Source organism: Ranitomeya variabilis, chromosome 1 (genome assembly GCF_051348905.1).
Source record: "Ranitomeya variabilis isolate aRanVar5 chromosome 1, aRanVar5.hap1, whole genome shotgun sequence".
NCBI classification, from domain to species: Eukaryota; Metazoa; Chordata; class Amphibia; order Anura; family Dendrobatidae; genus Ranitomeya; species Ranitomeya variabilis.
The window spans coordinates 365410279-365427240 of NC_135232.1; the positions used below are offsets into that span (position 1 = coordinate 365410279).

Sequence of the window (16962 nt, forward strand, 5' to 3'; positions counted from 1 at the left end):
CGCTAACTGACATGACTAAAAAGGGTACCAATTTCTCCGTTTGGCCTGAGGCTGCTGTGCGCGCATTTGTTTTTCTTAAGAACAGTTTTGTTTCGGCCCCCATTTTTGTGCAGCCAGACGTGTCGAAGCCTTTTGTTGTGGAGGTCGATGCATCTGAGGTTGGTGTGGGGGCGGTGCTGTCACAAGGCTCATCTTTGAGTGATTTGCGTCCATGCGCCTATTTCTCCAAGAAACTGTCGTCCGCCGAATGTAACTACGATATCGGCAACAGGGAGTTGTTGGCAATCAAGTTGGCCTTTGAGGAATGGCGACACTTCTTGGAGGGGTCGGTACATCAGGTTACTGTTATTACCGATCATAAGAATCTGCTGTATTTGGAGTCAGCCAAGCGTCTGTCCCCCAGGCAGGCTCGCTGGGCATTGTTTTTCACGTGGTTCAATTTTGTTGTCACTTACAGACCGGGGTCTAAAAACACTAAGGCGTATGCTCTATCCAGGTGTTTTCCAGGGGGAGAACCTCGGGAGGATCCAGTACCCATCCTCCAAAAGGGTGTTGTGGTTTCGGCTCTCACTACCGAGGTTGAGGCTGAGATTGCTGAGGCCCAGGAGGAGGTACCATCTGAGCTTCCCATCAACAAATCTTTTGTACCACTTCATCTCCGCCTAAAGGTTTTGGCGGAGCATCATGATGCTGTCCTGGCTGGCCACCCAGGGGTTAGAGGTACCTTGGAGTTGGTGTCACGTCGGTTTTGGTGGCCCAAGATCCGACAGGACGTGGTCTCATACGTGTCAGCTTGTACCACGTGCGCTAGGGCTAAGACGCCCCGCTCCCATCCTGTTGGCACACTACTTCCTCTTGAGGTACCTAGTAAGCCATGGACGGAAATCTCCATGGATTTCATCACTGATTTGCCCTCCTCAGCTGGGAACACGGTCATCTTGGTGATTGTTGATCGATTTTAAAAAATGTCGCACTTTGTGTCTTTGCCTTCGTTGCCTAACGCTAAGACTCTGGCTCAGGTATTCGTGCAGGAGGTGGTCAGACTTCATGGGGTTCCATCTGACATCATGTCTGATAGGGGTACTCAGTTTGTGGCAAAATTTTGGAAAGCATTTTGCTCACGGCTGGGGATCAAGTTGTCTCATTCTTCGGCGTTTCATCCTCAATCAAATGGTCAGACTGAGCGTATGAACCAAAATTTGGAACAGTACTTACGCTGCTTTGTCTCTGATAACCAGGAGGAGTGGTCTACGTTCCTTCCTTTGGCTGAGTTTGCCATCAATAATCACCGCCAGGAGTCATCTGGGGAGTCTCTGTTTTTTTGTGTTTACGGGCTACATCCTCAATTTTGTACTTTGAGTCAGGGGGGGCTCTTGCGGCGTTCCAGAGGAGGACCAGTTAGGAGCACAAATGTCATCAGTCTGGAGGAAAGTTAAACAGCGCCTGTTGAGTGTGGGTGCTAGGTACAAACGTGTGGCTGACAGTAGGCGTGTGCCAGGTCCGGACCTGAGTGTGGATGACTGGGTGTGGTTATCCACAAAAAACACAAGACTCAAAATACCATCCCTTAAATTGGGTCCACGGTTTATTGGTCCATTCAGGGTCACCGCCGTCATTAACCCAGTAGGGTACCGATTAGAGCTTCCTACGGTGTATAACATACACAACGTGTTCCACAGGTCTCTTTTAAAGAAGGGTGGGTGGTGGGTTCTGTGGACGCGGCGCCTATGCCACCTCCAGTCTTGGTGGATGGTAATTTGGAGTTTGAAGTCTCCAAGGTGGTTGACTCTCATGTAGTGCGCCACACTTTACAGTACTTGGTACACTGGCGTGGTTATGGGCCTGAGGAGAGGTCCTGGGTACCAGCCTCGGACATTCATGCGGATCGGCTGGTCAGGTTTTTTCACCGTCGCCATCCGGACAAGCCGGGTCCTATAAGCCGTGAGGGCCCTGGGGTCCCTCGTAGAAGACGGGGTACTGTCATGTCGGACGCTATTCAGACCAGGCCGTTGGACAGACAGCGGTAATTCCACTTTTGACCACTATGTGCTCATTGGGGTCGGCTAGATTTTATCTAGCTGGACCGGGGTAAATTTACCTGATGCTCGGATTGGAAGCTGGGCCATGCCCTTTGCCTTTAAATAGTTCTCCTGAACATTGGGCGTCGCCGATTATAGCTTCTGTCTTGTGCGTTGTTATCTCGGTCTGGAGTGGTGAGCTAGAAGTTGGAGTATCGTTGCTGGTGGTGTATTTCCCTTTGTCTTATTTACTCCTTCCTAAATTTGTATTTATTTTGCCCTGCGCATTTATAGTGTATTCCTGAGTGACTGCGGCGTGGTGTATATTTTCCGTTATCCTTGTCTGTGCTAACTGTGGGTATTGGTGTATGATCCTTTCACTGGGTGGTGGTCGGTGGTTTCAGCCTAGGGTTGAAACAGGAGACAGGGCGAGGGTTGAGGCCTAGACATGCACACCATCAGTGTAAACTCTAGGTAGAGGGTCAGTCAGGATTTCCCTAGTCTGTGGGAAATTGCAGGGGCCCAGGTTATTAGCTCTTGCCCACCTAGTCTCCCCGTGACAGTACCGGAGGCCACACCCCAACTTGTTGGGTACCGAAGGCCACACCCCCAACTCAGAGGGTAACAGATACCACATGCCCCAACTCGGAGGTTGCACGGAGGCCACACCCCAAATCAGAGGGTACTCGGAGGCCACACCCCAATTTTAAAGGTAGCAGTGGCCACACCATAATTCGGAGGATACCGTATGCCACACCCCAACTCGGAGGGTGTTGTGAATTCTGTTCTTGGGCTCCCTCCGGTGGTTATAAGTGGTAGCGCTGCTGTCTGTCCTTCACAGCAGTTATCAGGTGTGTCCACTCTGGACTGGGCTATTTAGTCTGGCCTCACCCTTTAGTCAGTGCCAGTTGTCCATTGTATTCTGGAGGATTCACATCCCTTCATGGTTTCTCCTGCTTCCTGGTCTTTTCACCAAGATAAGTTCTGCTTGTTTTGCAGCCCACATGTTGTGGGCCTCATTGTTCAGTGCATTTCATGTTTTTTCTTGTCCAGCTTAATCTGTGTAAGGATTTATGCAGTCAAGCTGGAATCTCTGGAGAGGCAGATATACCCTCCATATCTTTAGTTAGATGTGGAGTTCTTTGTATTTTCTGTGGTGGATATTTCCTAGTATTTTAATACTGACCGCATAGTTCTCTGTCCTATCTTTCCTATTTAGCTAGATTGGCCTCCTTTGCTAAATCCTGTTTTCAGCCTGTGTATGTTTTTTCCTCTCCTCTCACAGTCAATATTTGTGGGGGGCTGCCTATCCTTTGGGAATTTTCTCTGAGGCGAGATAGTTTTCCCTTTTCTATCTATAGGGTTAATTAGGCCTCCGGCTGTGTCGAGGTGTCTAGGATCAGTAGGTACATCCCACGGCTACTTCTAGTTGCGGTGTTAAGTTCAGGGTCCGCGGTCAGTATAGATACCACCTTCTCCAGAGTACGTCCAATGCTACTCCCGGGCCACCAGATCATAACAGTACAACTGGCCTACAATGAGTTAACCGCATCTCAGAAGAAGGGAAAGAAAGTGCTGAGCCATTTTTTTTTCTGTACTCTGTTGTGTTTTTTTTTCCCTCTTTACATCTGGGTGGTTCAGGTGTTTGGCGCTGACATGGATGTTCAGGGGCTTGCTTCTCGTGTGGATCAACTTGCTGCTAGAATACAGGGTATTTCTGATTATATCGTTCAGACTCCAGCTTTAGAGCCTAGAATTCCAACTCCTGATCTGTTTTTTGGGGACAGGTCTAAATTTCTGAGCTTTAAAAATAACTGTAAACTGTTTTTTGCTCTGAAGCCCCGTTCCTCTGGTGATCCCATCCAGCAGGTTAAAATTGTCATATCTCTGTTGCGTGGCGACCCCCAGGATTGGGCATTTGCCCTGGAACCTGGGAATCCGGTGTTGCTTAATGTAGACACCTTTTTTCAGGTGCTGGGGTTATTGTATGATGAACCTAACTCTGTAGAGCATGCTGAGAAAACCTTGTTGGCCCTGTGTCAGGGTCAAGAAGCGGCAGAATCATATTGCCAGAAATTTAGAAAATGGTCTGTGTTGACTAAATGGAATGAGGATGCTTTGGCGGCAATTTTCAGAAAGGGTCTTTCTGAATCCGTTAAAGATGTTATGGTGGGGTTCCCCACGCCTGCTGGTTTGAGTGATTCTATGTCTCTGGCCATTCAAATTGATCGGCGCTTGCGTGAGCGCAGAGTTGTGCACACTATGGCGTTGTCTTCCGAGCGGAGTCCTGAGCCTATGCAATGTGATAGGATTGTGTCTAGAGCTGAACGACAAGGATTCAGACGTCAGAATGGGTTGTGTTTTTACTGCGGCGATTCTGCTCATGTTATTTCTGATTGCCCTAAGCGTGTCAAGAGAATCGCTAGTTCTGTTACCATCAGTACTGTAAAACCTAAATTTCTGTTATCTGTGACCCTGATCTGCTCATTTTCGTCATTTTCTGTCATGGCATTTGTGGATTCAGGCGCCGCTTTATATTTAATGGACTTAGAATTTGCCAGACGTTGTGGGTTTCCCTTACAGCCTTTGCAGAGTCCTATCCCTTTGAGGGGCATAGATGCTACACCATTGGCTAAAAATAAACCTCAGTTTTGGACACAGTTAACCATGTGCATGGCGCCAGCCCATCAGGAAGATTGTCGTTTTCTGGTGTTGCATAATGTGCATGATGTTATTGTGCTGGGGTTTCCATGGTTACAGGTGCATGATCCGGTGTTGGATTGGAAATCTATGTCTGTGACTAGTTGGGGTTGTCAGGGGGTTCATGATGACGTTTCTTTGATGTCAATTTCCTCCTCCCCCTCTTCTGAAGTTCCTGAGTTTTTGTCAGATTTCCAGGATGTTTTTGATGAGCCCAAGTCCAGTTCCCTTCCACCACATAGGGACTGTGATTGTGGTATTGACTTGATTCCAAGCTGTAAGTTCCCTAAGGGCCAACTTTTCAACCTGTCTGTGCCAGAACATGCCGCCATGCGGAGTTATGTTAAGGAGTCTTTGGAGAAGGGGCATATTCGGCCATCTTCTTCTCCATTGGGAGCAGGTTTCTTTTTTGTTGCCAAGAAGGATGGCTCCTTGAGACCCTGTATTGATTATCGCCTCTTGAATAAGATCACGGTCAAATTCCAATACCCTTTGCCTTTGCTCTCTGATTTGTTTGCCAGGATTAAGGGTGCTAGCTGGTTTACTAAGATTGACCTTCGAGGGGCATATAATCTTGTTCGTATTAAGCAGGGCGACGAATGGAAAACTGCGTTCAATACGCCCGAGGGCCATTTTGAATATCTTGTGATGCCATTCGGATTCTCTAATGCTCCATCTGTGTTTCACTCCTTCATGCATGATATATTTCGGAATTATCTTGTTAAATTCATGATTGTATATTTGGATGATATTTTGATTTTTTCGGATGATTGGGAGTCTCATGTGAAACAAGTCAGGATGGTATTTCAGATCCTTCGTGATAATGCCTTGTTTGTGAAGGGGTCTAAGTGCCTCTTTGGAGTACAGAAGGTTTCTTTTTTGGGCTTCATTTTTTCTCCCTCATCTATAGAAATGGATCCGGTTAAGGTTCAGGCCATTCATGATTGGATCCAGCCCACATCCGTGAAGAGCCTTCAGAAATTTTTGGGCTTTGCTAATTTTTATCGCCGTTTCATTGCCAACTTCTCCAGTGTGGTTAAACCCCTGACCGATTTGACGAAGAAAGGCACTGATGTGACGAATTGGTCCTCTGCGGCCGTTTCTGCCTTTCAGGAGCTTAAACGCCGATTTACTTCTGCCCCTGTGTTGCGTCAGCCGGATGTTTCTCTTCCTTTTCAGGTTGAGGTTGATGCTTCTGAGATTGGGGCAGGGGCCGTTTTGTCTCAGAGGAGTTCTGATGGTTCCTTGATAAAACCGTGTGCCTTCTTCTCTCGAAAATTTTCGCCTGCGGAACGCAATTATGATGTCGGTAATCGTGAGTTGTTGGCTATGAAGTGGGCATTTGAGGAGTGGCGACATTGGCTTGAGGGGGCTAAACATCGTATTATGGTCTTGACCGATCATAAGAATCTGATTTACCTTGAGTCTGCCAAACGGCTGAATCCTAGACAGGCCCGATGGTCCCTGTTTTTCTCCCGTTTTGATTTTGTTGTCTCGTATCTTCCGGGTTCTAAGAATGTTAAGGCTGATGCCCTCTCTTGGAGTTTTTTGCCTGGTTCCCCTGGGGTCCTTGAGCCGGTCGGCATTCTGAAGGAGGGGGTGATTCTTTCTGCCATCTCCCCTGATTTACGACGGGTTCTTCAGGAATTTCAGGCTGATAAACCTGACCGCTGTCCAGTGTGGAAACTGTTTGTTCCTGATAGATGGACTAGCAAAGTGATTTCTGAGGTTCACTGTTCTGTGTTGGCTGGCCATCCTGGGATTTTTGGTACCAGAGATTTGGTTAGTAGGTCATTTTGGTGGCCTTCTTTGTCACAGGATGTGTGCTCCTTTGTGCAGTCCTGTGGGACTTGTGCGCGGGCCAAACCTTGCTGCTCACGCGCCAGTGGGTTGCTTTTGCCTTTGCCTTTGCCGGTCCCTGAGAGGCCTTGGACGCATATTTCTATGGATTTTATTTCAGATCTTCCGGTTTCCCAGAGGATGTCGGTTATCTGGGTGGTTTGTGACCGGTTTTCTAATATGGTTCATTTGGTACCTTTGCCTAAATTACCTTCCTCTTCTGAGTTGGTTCCGTTGTTTTTTCAGCATGTGGTTCGTTTGCATGGCATTCCGGAGAATATTGTGTCCGATAGAGGTTCCCAGTTTGTTTCCAGGTTTTGGCGGGCCTTTTGTGCTAGGCTGGGCATTGATTTGTCTTTTTCTTACGCATTTCATCCTCAGACAAATGGCCAAACCGAGCAAACTAACCAGACTTTGGAAACTTATTTGAGATGCTTTGTTTCTGCCGATCAGGATGATTGGGTGGCTTTCTTGCCATTGGCCGAGTTTGCCCTTAATAATCGGGCTAGTTCTGCTACCTTGGTTTCACCTTTTTTTTGTAATTCTGGGTTTCATCCTCGTTTTTCTTCGGGGCAGGTTGAGCCTTCTGATTGTCCTGGGGTGGACTCTGTGGTTGACAGGTTGCAGCAAATTTGGGCTCATGTTGTGGACAATTTGGTCTTGTCTCAGGAGGAGGCTCAGCGTTTTGCTAACCGTCGGCGGCGTGTGGGTTCCCGGCTTCGGGTTGGGGATTTGGTCTGGTTGTCTTCCCGTCATGTTCCTATGAAGGTTTCTTCCCCTAGGTTCAAGCCTCGGTTTATTGGTCCTTATAGGATTTCTGAGATTGTCAATCCAGTGTCTTTTCGTTTGGCCCTTCCAGCCTCTTTTTCCATCCACAATGTTTTTCATAGATCTTTGTTGCGGAAATATGTGGTACCCGTCGTTCCCTCTGTTGATCCTCCTGCCCCGGTGTTGATTGATGGGGAGTTGGAGTATGTTGTTGAGAAGATCTTGGATTCTCATTTTTCAAGGCGGAGGCTTCAGTATCTTGTCAAGTGGAAGGGTTATGGCCAGGAGGATAATTCTTGGGTTGTTGCCTCTGATGTTCATGCTGATGATTTGGTTCGTGCCTTCCATTTGGCTCGTCCTGATCGGCCTGGGGGCTCTGTTGAGGGTTCGGTGACCCCTCCTCAAGGGGGGGGGGGTACTGTTGTGAATTCTGTTCTTGGGCTCCCTCCGGTGGTTATAAGTGGTAGCGCTGCTGTCTGTCCTTCACAGCAGTTATCAGGTGTGTCCACTCTGGACTGGGCTATTTAGTCTGGCCTCACCCTTTAGTCAGTGCCAGTTGTCCATTGTATTCTGGAGGATTCACATCCCTTCATGGTTTCTCCTGCTTCCTGGTCTTTTCACCAAGATAAGTTCTACTTGTTTTGCAGCCCACATGTTGTGGGCCTCATTGTTCAGTGCATTTCATGTTTTTTCTTGTCCAGCTTAATCTGTGTAAGGATTTATGCAGTCAAGCTGGAATCTCTGGAGAGGCAGATATACCCTCCATATCTTTAGTTAGATGTGGAGTTCTTTGTATTTTCTGTGGTGGATATTTCCTAGTATTTTAATACTGACCGCATAGTTCTCTGTCCTATCTTTCCTATTTAGCTAGATTGGCCTCCTTTGCTAAATCCTGTTTTCAGCCTGTGTATGTTTTTCCTCTCCTCTCACAGTCAATATTTGTGGGGGCTGCCTATCCTTTGGGAATTTTCTCTGAGGCGAGATAGTTTTCCCTTTTCTATCTATAGGGTTAATTAGTCCTCCGGCTGTGTCGAGGTGTCTAGGATCAGTAGGTACATCCCACAGCTACTTCTAGTTGCGGTGTTAAGTTCAGGGTCCGCGGTCAGTATAGATACCACCTTCTCCAGAGTACGTCCAATGCTACTCCCGGGCCACCAGATTATAACCGGAGGGTACTGGTGGCCACACCCCAGCTCGGAAGGTACCGGAGGCCACACCCCAACTCGGAGGGTACCAGAGGCCACACCCCAACTCGGAGGGTACCAGAGGCCACACTCCAACTGGAGGGTATCGAAGGCTGTCACACCCCAACTCGGGGGTATCGGAGACCACATCCCAACTTGGAGGGTAAACAAAGGCCGCATCCCAATTTGGAGGGTACCAGAGGCCACACCCCAATTTGAAGGGTTTTAGAGGCCACACCCAAACTCATAAGGTACCGAAGGCTGCACCTCAACTTCACACCTCAACTTGGAGGGTACCACCAAATAGGAGGGCAGCGGAGGCCACACCCCAACTCGGAGGGTGCCCGGAGGCCACACCCCAAATTGGAGGGTACCCGAAGGCTACACCCCAACTCCAAGGGTGCCTCGAAGGTAATGGATGCCACACCCCAACTCAGAGGGTATCGGAGGCTACACAAAAAACTGGTAGGGTACCAGAGGCTACACCCCAACTCCAAGGGTGCCTCGAAGGTAATGGATGCCACACCCCAACTCAGAGGGTATCGGAGGCCACACAAAAAACTGGTAGGGTACCAGAGGCTACACCCCAATTTTGAGGGCACCATAGCACACCACAACTAGGAGGGTACCGTAGGCCACACCCCAACTTGGAGGGTACCAAAGGCTCCAACTCGAAGGGTATCGGAGACCACACCCCAGCTCGGAGGGAAGCGGAGGGCACACCCCAACTTGGAGGCTAGCGGACACCACAATTCGGGAAGGTAGCGGAGGCCACACCCCATCTCAGAGGGTATAGGAGGCCACACCCCAGGTCGAAGGTTTCGGAGGGTATAGGAGGCCACACTCCAGCTCGAAGGGTACCAGAGGTCACACCCCAACCTCGGAGGGTACCGAATGCCACACCCCAACTTGCAGGGTACTCAAAGGCCACACCCCAACTCCGAGGGTGCCTGGAAGGTACCGGATGCTACACCCCAACTCGAAGGGTACTGGAGGCCACACCCCAGCTTGGAGGGTACCGGAGGCCACACCCCAACTCGGAGGGTACCCAGAGGCCACACCCCAACTTGGAGGGTACCGTAGGCTACACCCTAGTTCGGAGGGTATCAGAGGCCACACCCCAACTAAGAGGGTATCTGGAGGCCACACCCCAACTCGGAGGGTACCGTAGGCCACACACCAACTCAGAGGATATCGGAGGCCACACCCCAATTCAGAGGGTACTCTTAGGCCACACCCCAGCTCAGATGGTATCAGAGGCCACACCCTAACTAGAAGGGTATCGGAGGCCACACCCCAACTAAGAGGGTATCTGGAGGCCACACCCCAACTCGGAGGGTGCGCAAAGGCCATGCCCCAACTCGGAGGGTACCGTAGGCCACACCCGAACTCAGAGGATATCGGAGGCCACACTCCAGCTTGAAGGTACCGGAGGACACACCCCAATTCAGAGGGTACTCTTAGGCCACACTCCATTTCGGAGGGTACCGTAGCCACACCCCAATTCGGAGGGTATTCTTAGGCGACACTCCAATTCGGAGGGTATTGGAGGCAACATCCAAATTCTGAGGGTAATGGAGGCCACACCCCAACTCTGAGGGTACTGTAGGCCACACCCCAACACTGAGGGTACCGAAGGCCACACCCCAACTCAGAGGATATCGGAGGCCACACTCCAGCTTGAAGGTACCGGAGGACACACCCCAATTCAGAGGGTACTCTTAGGCCACACTCCATTTCGGAGGGTACCGTAGCCACACCCTAATTCGGAGGGTAATCTTAGGCGACACTCCAATTCGGAGGGTATTGGAGGCAACACCCACACTCTGAGGGTAATGGAGGCCACACCCCAACTCTGAGGGTACCGTAGGCCACACCCCAACTCTGAGGGTACTGAAGGCCACACCCCAATTTGGAAGGTCCAGGTGGCCATACCCCAACTCGAGCGTGCCTGGAGGCCACACCCCAGCTTGGAGGGTGCCCAGAGGCCACACCGCAACTTGGAGGGTGCCCAAAGGCCACACCTCAACTCGGAGAGTACCGGAGGCCAAACTCCAACTCGGAGAATAGCGGAGGCCACACCCCAACCCAGAGGGTGCATGGAGGCCACACCCCAACTCAGAGGATACCTAAAGGCCATACCCCAACTTCCAGGGTGCCTGGAAGGTACCGGATGCTACACCACAACTCGGAGGGTACTGGAGGCCACACCCCAGCTTGCAGGGTACCGGAGGCCACACCCCAACTCGGAGGGTACCCAGAGGCCACACCCCAACTTGGAGGGTACCGTAGGCCACACCCCAACTTGGAGGGTACCAGAGGCCACACCCCAATTCGGAGGGTACCGTAGGCCACACCCCAATTCTGAGGGTACTTGGAGGCCATACCTCAATTAGGAGGGTACTGGATGCCACACCACAATTTAGAGGGTACCGGAGGCCACACTCCAACTTGGAGGGTACCGTATGCCACACCCCAACTCGGATGGTGCTTGGATGGTACTGGAGGCCACACCCCAGCTTGGAGGGTATCAGAGGCCACACCCTTTCTAGAAGGGTATCTAGAGGCCACACCCCAACTAAGAGGGTACCTGGAGGCCACACCCCAACTCGGAGGGTGCGCAAAGGCCACGCCCCAACTCAGAGGGTACCGTAGGCCACACCCCAACTCAGAGGATATCGGAGGCCACACTCCAGCTTGAAGGTACCGGAGGTCACACCCAATTCAGAGGGTACTCTTAGGCCACACCCCAGCTCAGAGGGTACCGTAGCCACACCCCAATTTGGAGGGTAATCTTAGGCGACACTCCAATTCGGAGGGTATTGGAGGCAATACCCAAATTCTGAGGGTAATGGAGGCCACACCCCAACTCTGAGGGTACCGTAGGCCACACCCCAACTCTGAGGGTACCGAAGGTCACACTCCAACTTGGAAGGTACAGGTGGCCATACCCCAACTCGAGCGTGCCTGAAGGCCACACCCCAGCTTGGAGGGTGCCCAGAGGCCACACCGCAACTTGGAGGGTGCCCGAAGGCCACACCACAACTCGGAGAGTACCGGAGGCCAAACTCCAACTCAGAGAATACCTAAGGCTACACCCCAACTCAGAGGGTGCATGGAGGCCACACCCCAACTCAGAGGGTACCTAAAGGCCATACTCCAACTTCAAGGGAAGGTACCGGATTCCACAGTCCAACTCAGAGGGTTCTGGAGGCTACACCCCAGCTTGGAGAGTATGGGAGGCCACACCCCAACTTGGAGGGTACCCGGAGGCCACACCCCAACTTGGAGGGTGCCTGGAAGGTATCGGATGCAACACCTAAGCTCGGAGGGTACCGGAGGCCACACTTCAAGAGGCCACACCCCAACTTGTAGGGTACCGGAGGCCACACCCCATCTTAGAGGGTACCAAAGACCACACCCCAACTTGGAGGGTACCGTAGGTCACACCCCAACTCAGAGGGTACCAGAGGCCACACCCCAACTTGGAGGGTGCTTGGAGGCCACACCTCAATGCGGAGGGTATCGGAGGCCACACCACAATTAGAAGGGTATCAGAAGCCACACTCCAACTTGGAGAGTACCGGAGGACACACCCCAAGTCTGAGGGCACCTGGGGGCCACACCCCAACTCAGAGGGTGCCTGGAAGGTACCGGAGGCCACACCCCAACTAGGAGGGTATCGGAGGCCACACTCCAGCTCGGAGGGTATCGGAGGCCACATCCCAACTCGGAGGGTAACAGAGGCCACATCCCTACTTGGAGGGTACCGGGTGCCACACCCCAACTCAGAGGATGCCCAGAGGCCAAACTCCAACTCGGAGTATACCAGAGGCCACACCCCAAGTCAGAGGGTACCGGATGCCACACCCCAATTCAGAGGGTACCAGATGCCAAACCCCAATTCAAAGGGTACCGGAGGCCACACCCCAACTCGGAGGGTGCCTGGAAGGTACTGGAGGCCACACCCCAACTCGGAGGGTACCAGAGACAAGACCCCAGCTCGGAGGGTACCAATGCCACACCCCAACTCTGAGGGTACTTGGAGGCCACACCTCAATTTGGAGGGTACCGGAGGCCACACCACAATTCAAAGGGTTCCAGAGGCCACACCATAAGTCTGATGGTACCTGGAGGCCATACCCCATATTGGAGGAAGCTCCATGCCCTAGATTTTAGAAGATGTCTCTTAGAATACTTATCAGTTACTGATTCCTGGAAGAGGGACAATGCCTTGTTTGTCTCCTTTCAAGGAACAAGGAAGGGCCTTAGGGTGTCAAAAAGCACATTGGCTAAATCTGTATTAGGGAAGCTATTTCACTGGCATACACGTCAAGTGGCAGGCCGGCACCTGAAATGCTGAGGGCGCATTCCACCCGATCCATGGGAACCTCATGGGCGGAGAGGTCAAAAGTCTCCATTGACCAAATATGTAAGGCTGCCACTTGGTCCTCCCCCAGCACATTTTTTAATCATTATAGGTTAAACTTGGGTGCTTCCTCAGACCTTTCCTTCGGTATAAGGGTGCAGCAAGCTGTAGTCCCTCCCTAGTTATTACTCTCTGTAATTCTCTCGGTGGTGCTCTTGAAGCGATGGCCGGGGGACCACCACGGTGCAGGAAAACTACTGTACACAAGATGAGGTGCAAACAACAAAGGGTAGATTTATTGGGAGGCAAGGGATGAAGGGAATGAGAAAGATGCAAACAGGGGTTTACAATGGCAAAAGACAATTTACAAGAGTAATAAACTTTATCTTTTCCGTAAAATAGCACGGTGCTCCAGCTATTACAGACTCAAATTATGTCTAACACGCAAATGTAAACAATAACCAAGTGATGATGCTACTCTACATATAACCTCCCTGGCCTTTACTAAGCAGGCCACACGGCTCCCGTGTACTGACTATTGAAGCCTACACTAGGCCCTAACAGGTGCACCAAACAGGAACAAATTCACGGTGATGTTGGAGAATCAGGTCCAGTCCCAGGGGGGCCTCCAGCAGTCTAATATGGTGGTGCGCACGGCTTTCTGTTAGCTCTGTGAAGCATGGTCTTCTCCTTGCTTCTGGATCCTAGGGATGCTCCTGGAAACTGTAAATCCCTTTCTCTGTATCTTTGTGGCTCTCTTGCAGCTATATCAGGACACAGTTCCTCTCTCTTTCAGCTATCAGCACAAAAAGTCCTCTCTGCTGCAGCCTCAGCTCACACACGCTGCTCCAGTTCCACACCTGCACTCTGCACAGAGTAGTTAATTACACCGAATATTGCAGGGGAGAAGCAGAACATTCCATCACGCCAGACAAGGGGGTGCAGCCTCTTAAAGTGACAGCGTGTTCCTTACTGTCCATAACAGCACCACCCTCTTACACTGTCATGGACGATCGAATAAAGTCTTAGTTACTTACCGATAACGGTATTTTTTAGAGCCCATGACAGCACCCTTACATTCCCTCCCTATTCTCTTTAGGGTGTGCACTTCTTCCTCTTATAAGGTTCACACGTATGAAATATTTAGTGTTAAACTGTTGTACATAATTTGTGCCATTAACCATGGAGGTTCTCTAGAGCTCTGTAATCCAACTGATGCGTGAGAGAGGTGCCGCCTTTTTATATATGTAGGTTTCCTGTTCCTGAAGGGCGGATCCCCTCTCTCGGTGGTGCTGTCATGGGCTCCAAAAAATACCTTTATCAGTAAGTACGGTAACTAAGACTTTTCATTTTCACAGATCAACGTTGTAAAATTCTGTGAAGCACCTGGAGGTTCAACATGCTCACTACAATTCTAGATACATTTCTTGAGGGGTCTAGTTTCCAAAATGGGGTCACTTGTGGGAGAGGGGGTTCCACTGTTTAGGCACATCAGTGCCTCTTCAAATGTGACATGATACCCGCAGGCCATTCTATCAAAATCTGCATTCCAATACGTCACTCGTTCCTTTGAGTTCTGGTGCACCCCTAAACTGTAGATTTTTCACACATGTGGGGTGTAGGCGTAGTCGAGAGAAATTACACAAATAAATTGTATGGTGAAATTTCTCCTGTTACCCTTGTGAAAATGAAAAAACAATTGAGGCTAAAATAACATTTTCGTTGAAAAAGTGTGGTTTTTTTTGTTTTCTTTCACAACATTGTAAACTTCTGTGAAGCACCTGGGGGTTCAAGGTGTTCACCACATGTCTCTATACATTCCTCAAGAATTCCTGTAAGAATCACGTTGTTGTTTTTAAATATGTGCATAGTCTTATTAATATATATATTTTTTCTGTTTAGCTGTAATTTGCGCTCTGTGTTGTGACTGGGCGGTTGTGCGCGTGCGCGGTCTTCCTTGGCTTTGGTCACATTCAGTCCGGCGTCCTTCGGTCCTGGTGATGTGCTCTCCGCCTCCCCCGATCACGTGATCTACGTGGGCGGGGTTTGGCGGCGTGCGCGTTGCTGGTTTGACGCTGGGTGAATGGGTCCGTGGTCCGGGCGGCTGCGCATGCGCCAACGTGCCGCTCAGCTTTACCAACTCAGAGGCAATCAGCACAATATATAAACCAACCCCTGTTAGCCTCTGTATACGCCCCCGGAAGAAGGCATCAGCCGAAACGTGCGTAGGGACAGAGCACTTATAGGTATGTGGAACCTCTGTTAGTTATTTATAATATTTACCCTTTTGCTGCTAGGCTGTAGTGGCCGTATAGGTTAGCACTATTTGCACTTTACCCTTAAGCTGCCAGGCTTCAGCGGCCAAATTGGTTATTACTATTTGCACTTTAGGTATTTCCTGGTCTCAATATTATTTATGCTGCACTAGTTTCTTTTGGTTGTTAGGTGGATTTTGTACTGGGTCTTAATATTAGCACAATTGCACGATTAACACTTTATTATCCCACAATTTAGTTGGGTTTGCAATACTGCATGTGTTATTTGCACTATTTATGCCCTGATTATTATATTATATATATTTTTTTAGTATTTGGCATAAGTGCACATATATATTTGGGTTTGTGCAATATTGTGGTATATTTTTAGTCACATTTACTCAGTTTTCACATATATATCTATTTACGTGCAATATTTTTACACATTTTTTCACACATTTTTATCACATATTTAGTGTTTTTTCCTTGCATGAAATAATTTATTACGATCAGGGAATATAAATGTTTAGTTATTTATTTATTTTAGTGCAATATTTACATTATATATGAAATATAGGGGTATTTATTTATTTATTGGAGGTGTCCTATCATGCCATTATAAATTGTTCTATAGCTATCAGCTTTATTTTTATTTGTTATTAAATTTTATTGTAATAATACTAATAAAGAAATAATTTTAATACTATGTCTTTGTGTTGCACTTTTTATGTTTGGATGATTTACGTTTAATGGTGCAGGACGTATATTTTGCATACAACTGGTTACTGTTCTGATTAATTGATTGTTTTCTGTGTTTTCACAGATTTTGTTTACCAATTGTATGATGGATTACAAAGCCAGGGAAGCTTCCTGGCAAAACCAGCTGATTGGTGTATTTAATGGCAAACAGGTTATCGGTGATTCTGATGATCAGAGAAATATTTTTGAATTACAAAACAATATTAAACAATTATTACATAAGAGGATGAAAATTTATTGGAACAAAGCGTTCTTAGAAAATTACATTAGATTAAAATTGATACCCAGAGGGTTACGGATTAATGTCTTTCCATCATTTCCTGTTGAGGATCTAACATTTGTATCAGAGTGGGAGGATGTCTGTTCTCAGAGCTCTTTTAAATTCATGGAGCTCTTAATTGGACTAAACATGAAATCATTGACAGCATTGGATTCCCAGATTGATATAGCACAAACTAATTTAAAAACAATGTGCTCTAGTGATGAATTAAATTCATTCACATTTAAAATGAATAAGCACTTCGATGAATGGGAGGCACAAATACGTGACACACACTCTAAAAAATTATCTAGAGATACATATGACTATAAACAGAAAAAGGTTTATAGATGGAAACGTTCAAATGTGAACTCTCACGGTGAAAGATCACTCTCAGTCTCATCAGTGTCCTCGTCTGGTGAATTGTCTGATTCATCTATGATGGTCACCCGCTTTGGTAAACAGAAGAGGAAATGGGATAGAAAACCTGGCTATAATAAACGACAGGCTTTTGTGGAATCCAATACTAATACACCTAAGGTGATTAATCTCTCCAATGAAGTTTTTTCAGAAAGCGAGATTTCTTTATTATCTAAAGGGTTGTCATTTTCACCTGCCTCTCGTTTTGATCATTTTACAGCCGTAAAAGATCTCAATATATTTGCTAGATCTTTGATATTCAAGAAATGGTTTCACAATAAAGAAAAACAGCAAGATATACCTAGGCTTGATGATCAAGAAGTACTTGTCATACTCAAACAACTACAAGAGGAACATAATACAACACCATTAGGTAAGGTTCCTATGACTC

The 16962-nt window shown here is 48.5% G+C and overlaps 2 long non-coding RNA genes across 2 annotated transcripts in view; one reads left to right on the forward strand and one right to left on the reverse strand.

Moving 5' to 3' along the window:
• Positions 1-16962, reverse strand: part of LOC143759844 (uncharacterized) — a 279692-nt gene that overhangs the window by 240351 nt on the left and 22379 nt on the right. The window lies entirely within an intron of this gene.
• Positions 1-16962, forward strand: part of LOC143794026 (uncharacterized) — a 115131-nt gene that overhangs the window by 90021 nt on the left and 8148 nt on the right. The window contains exon 2 of the long non-coding RNA XR_013220389.1: positions 16792-16944. This is a non-coding gene — a long non-coding RNA (uncharacterized LOC143794026). The remainder of the gene's footprint in view (positions 1-16791; positions 16945-16962) is intronic.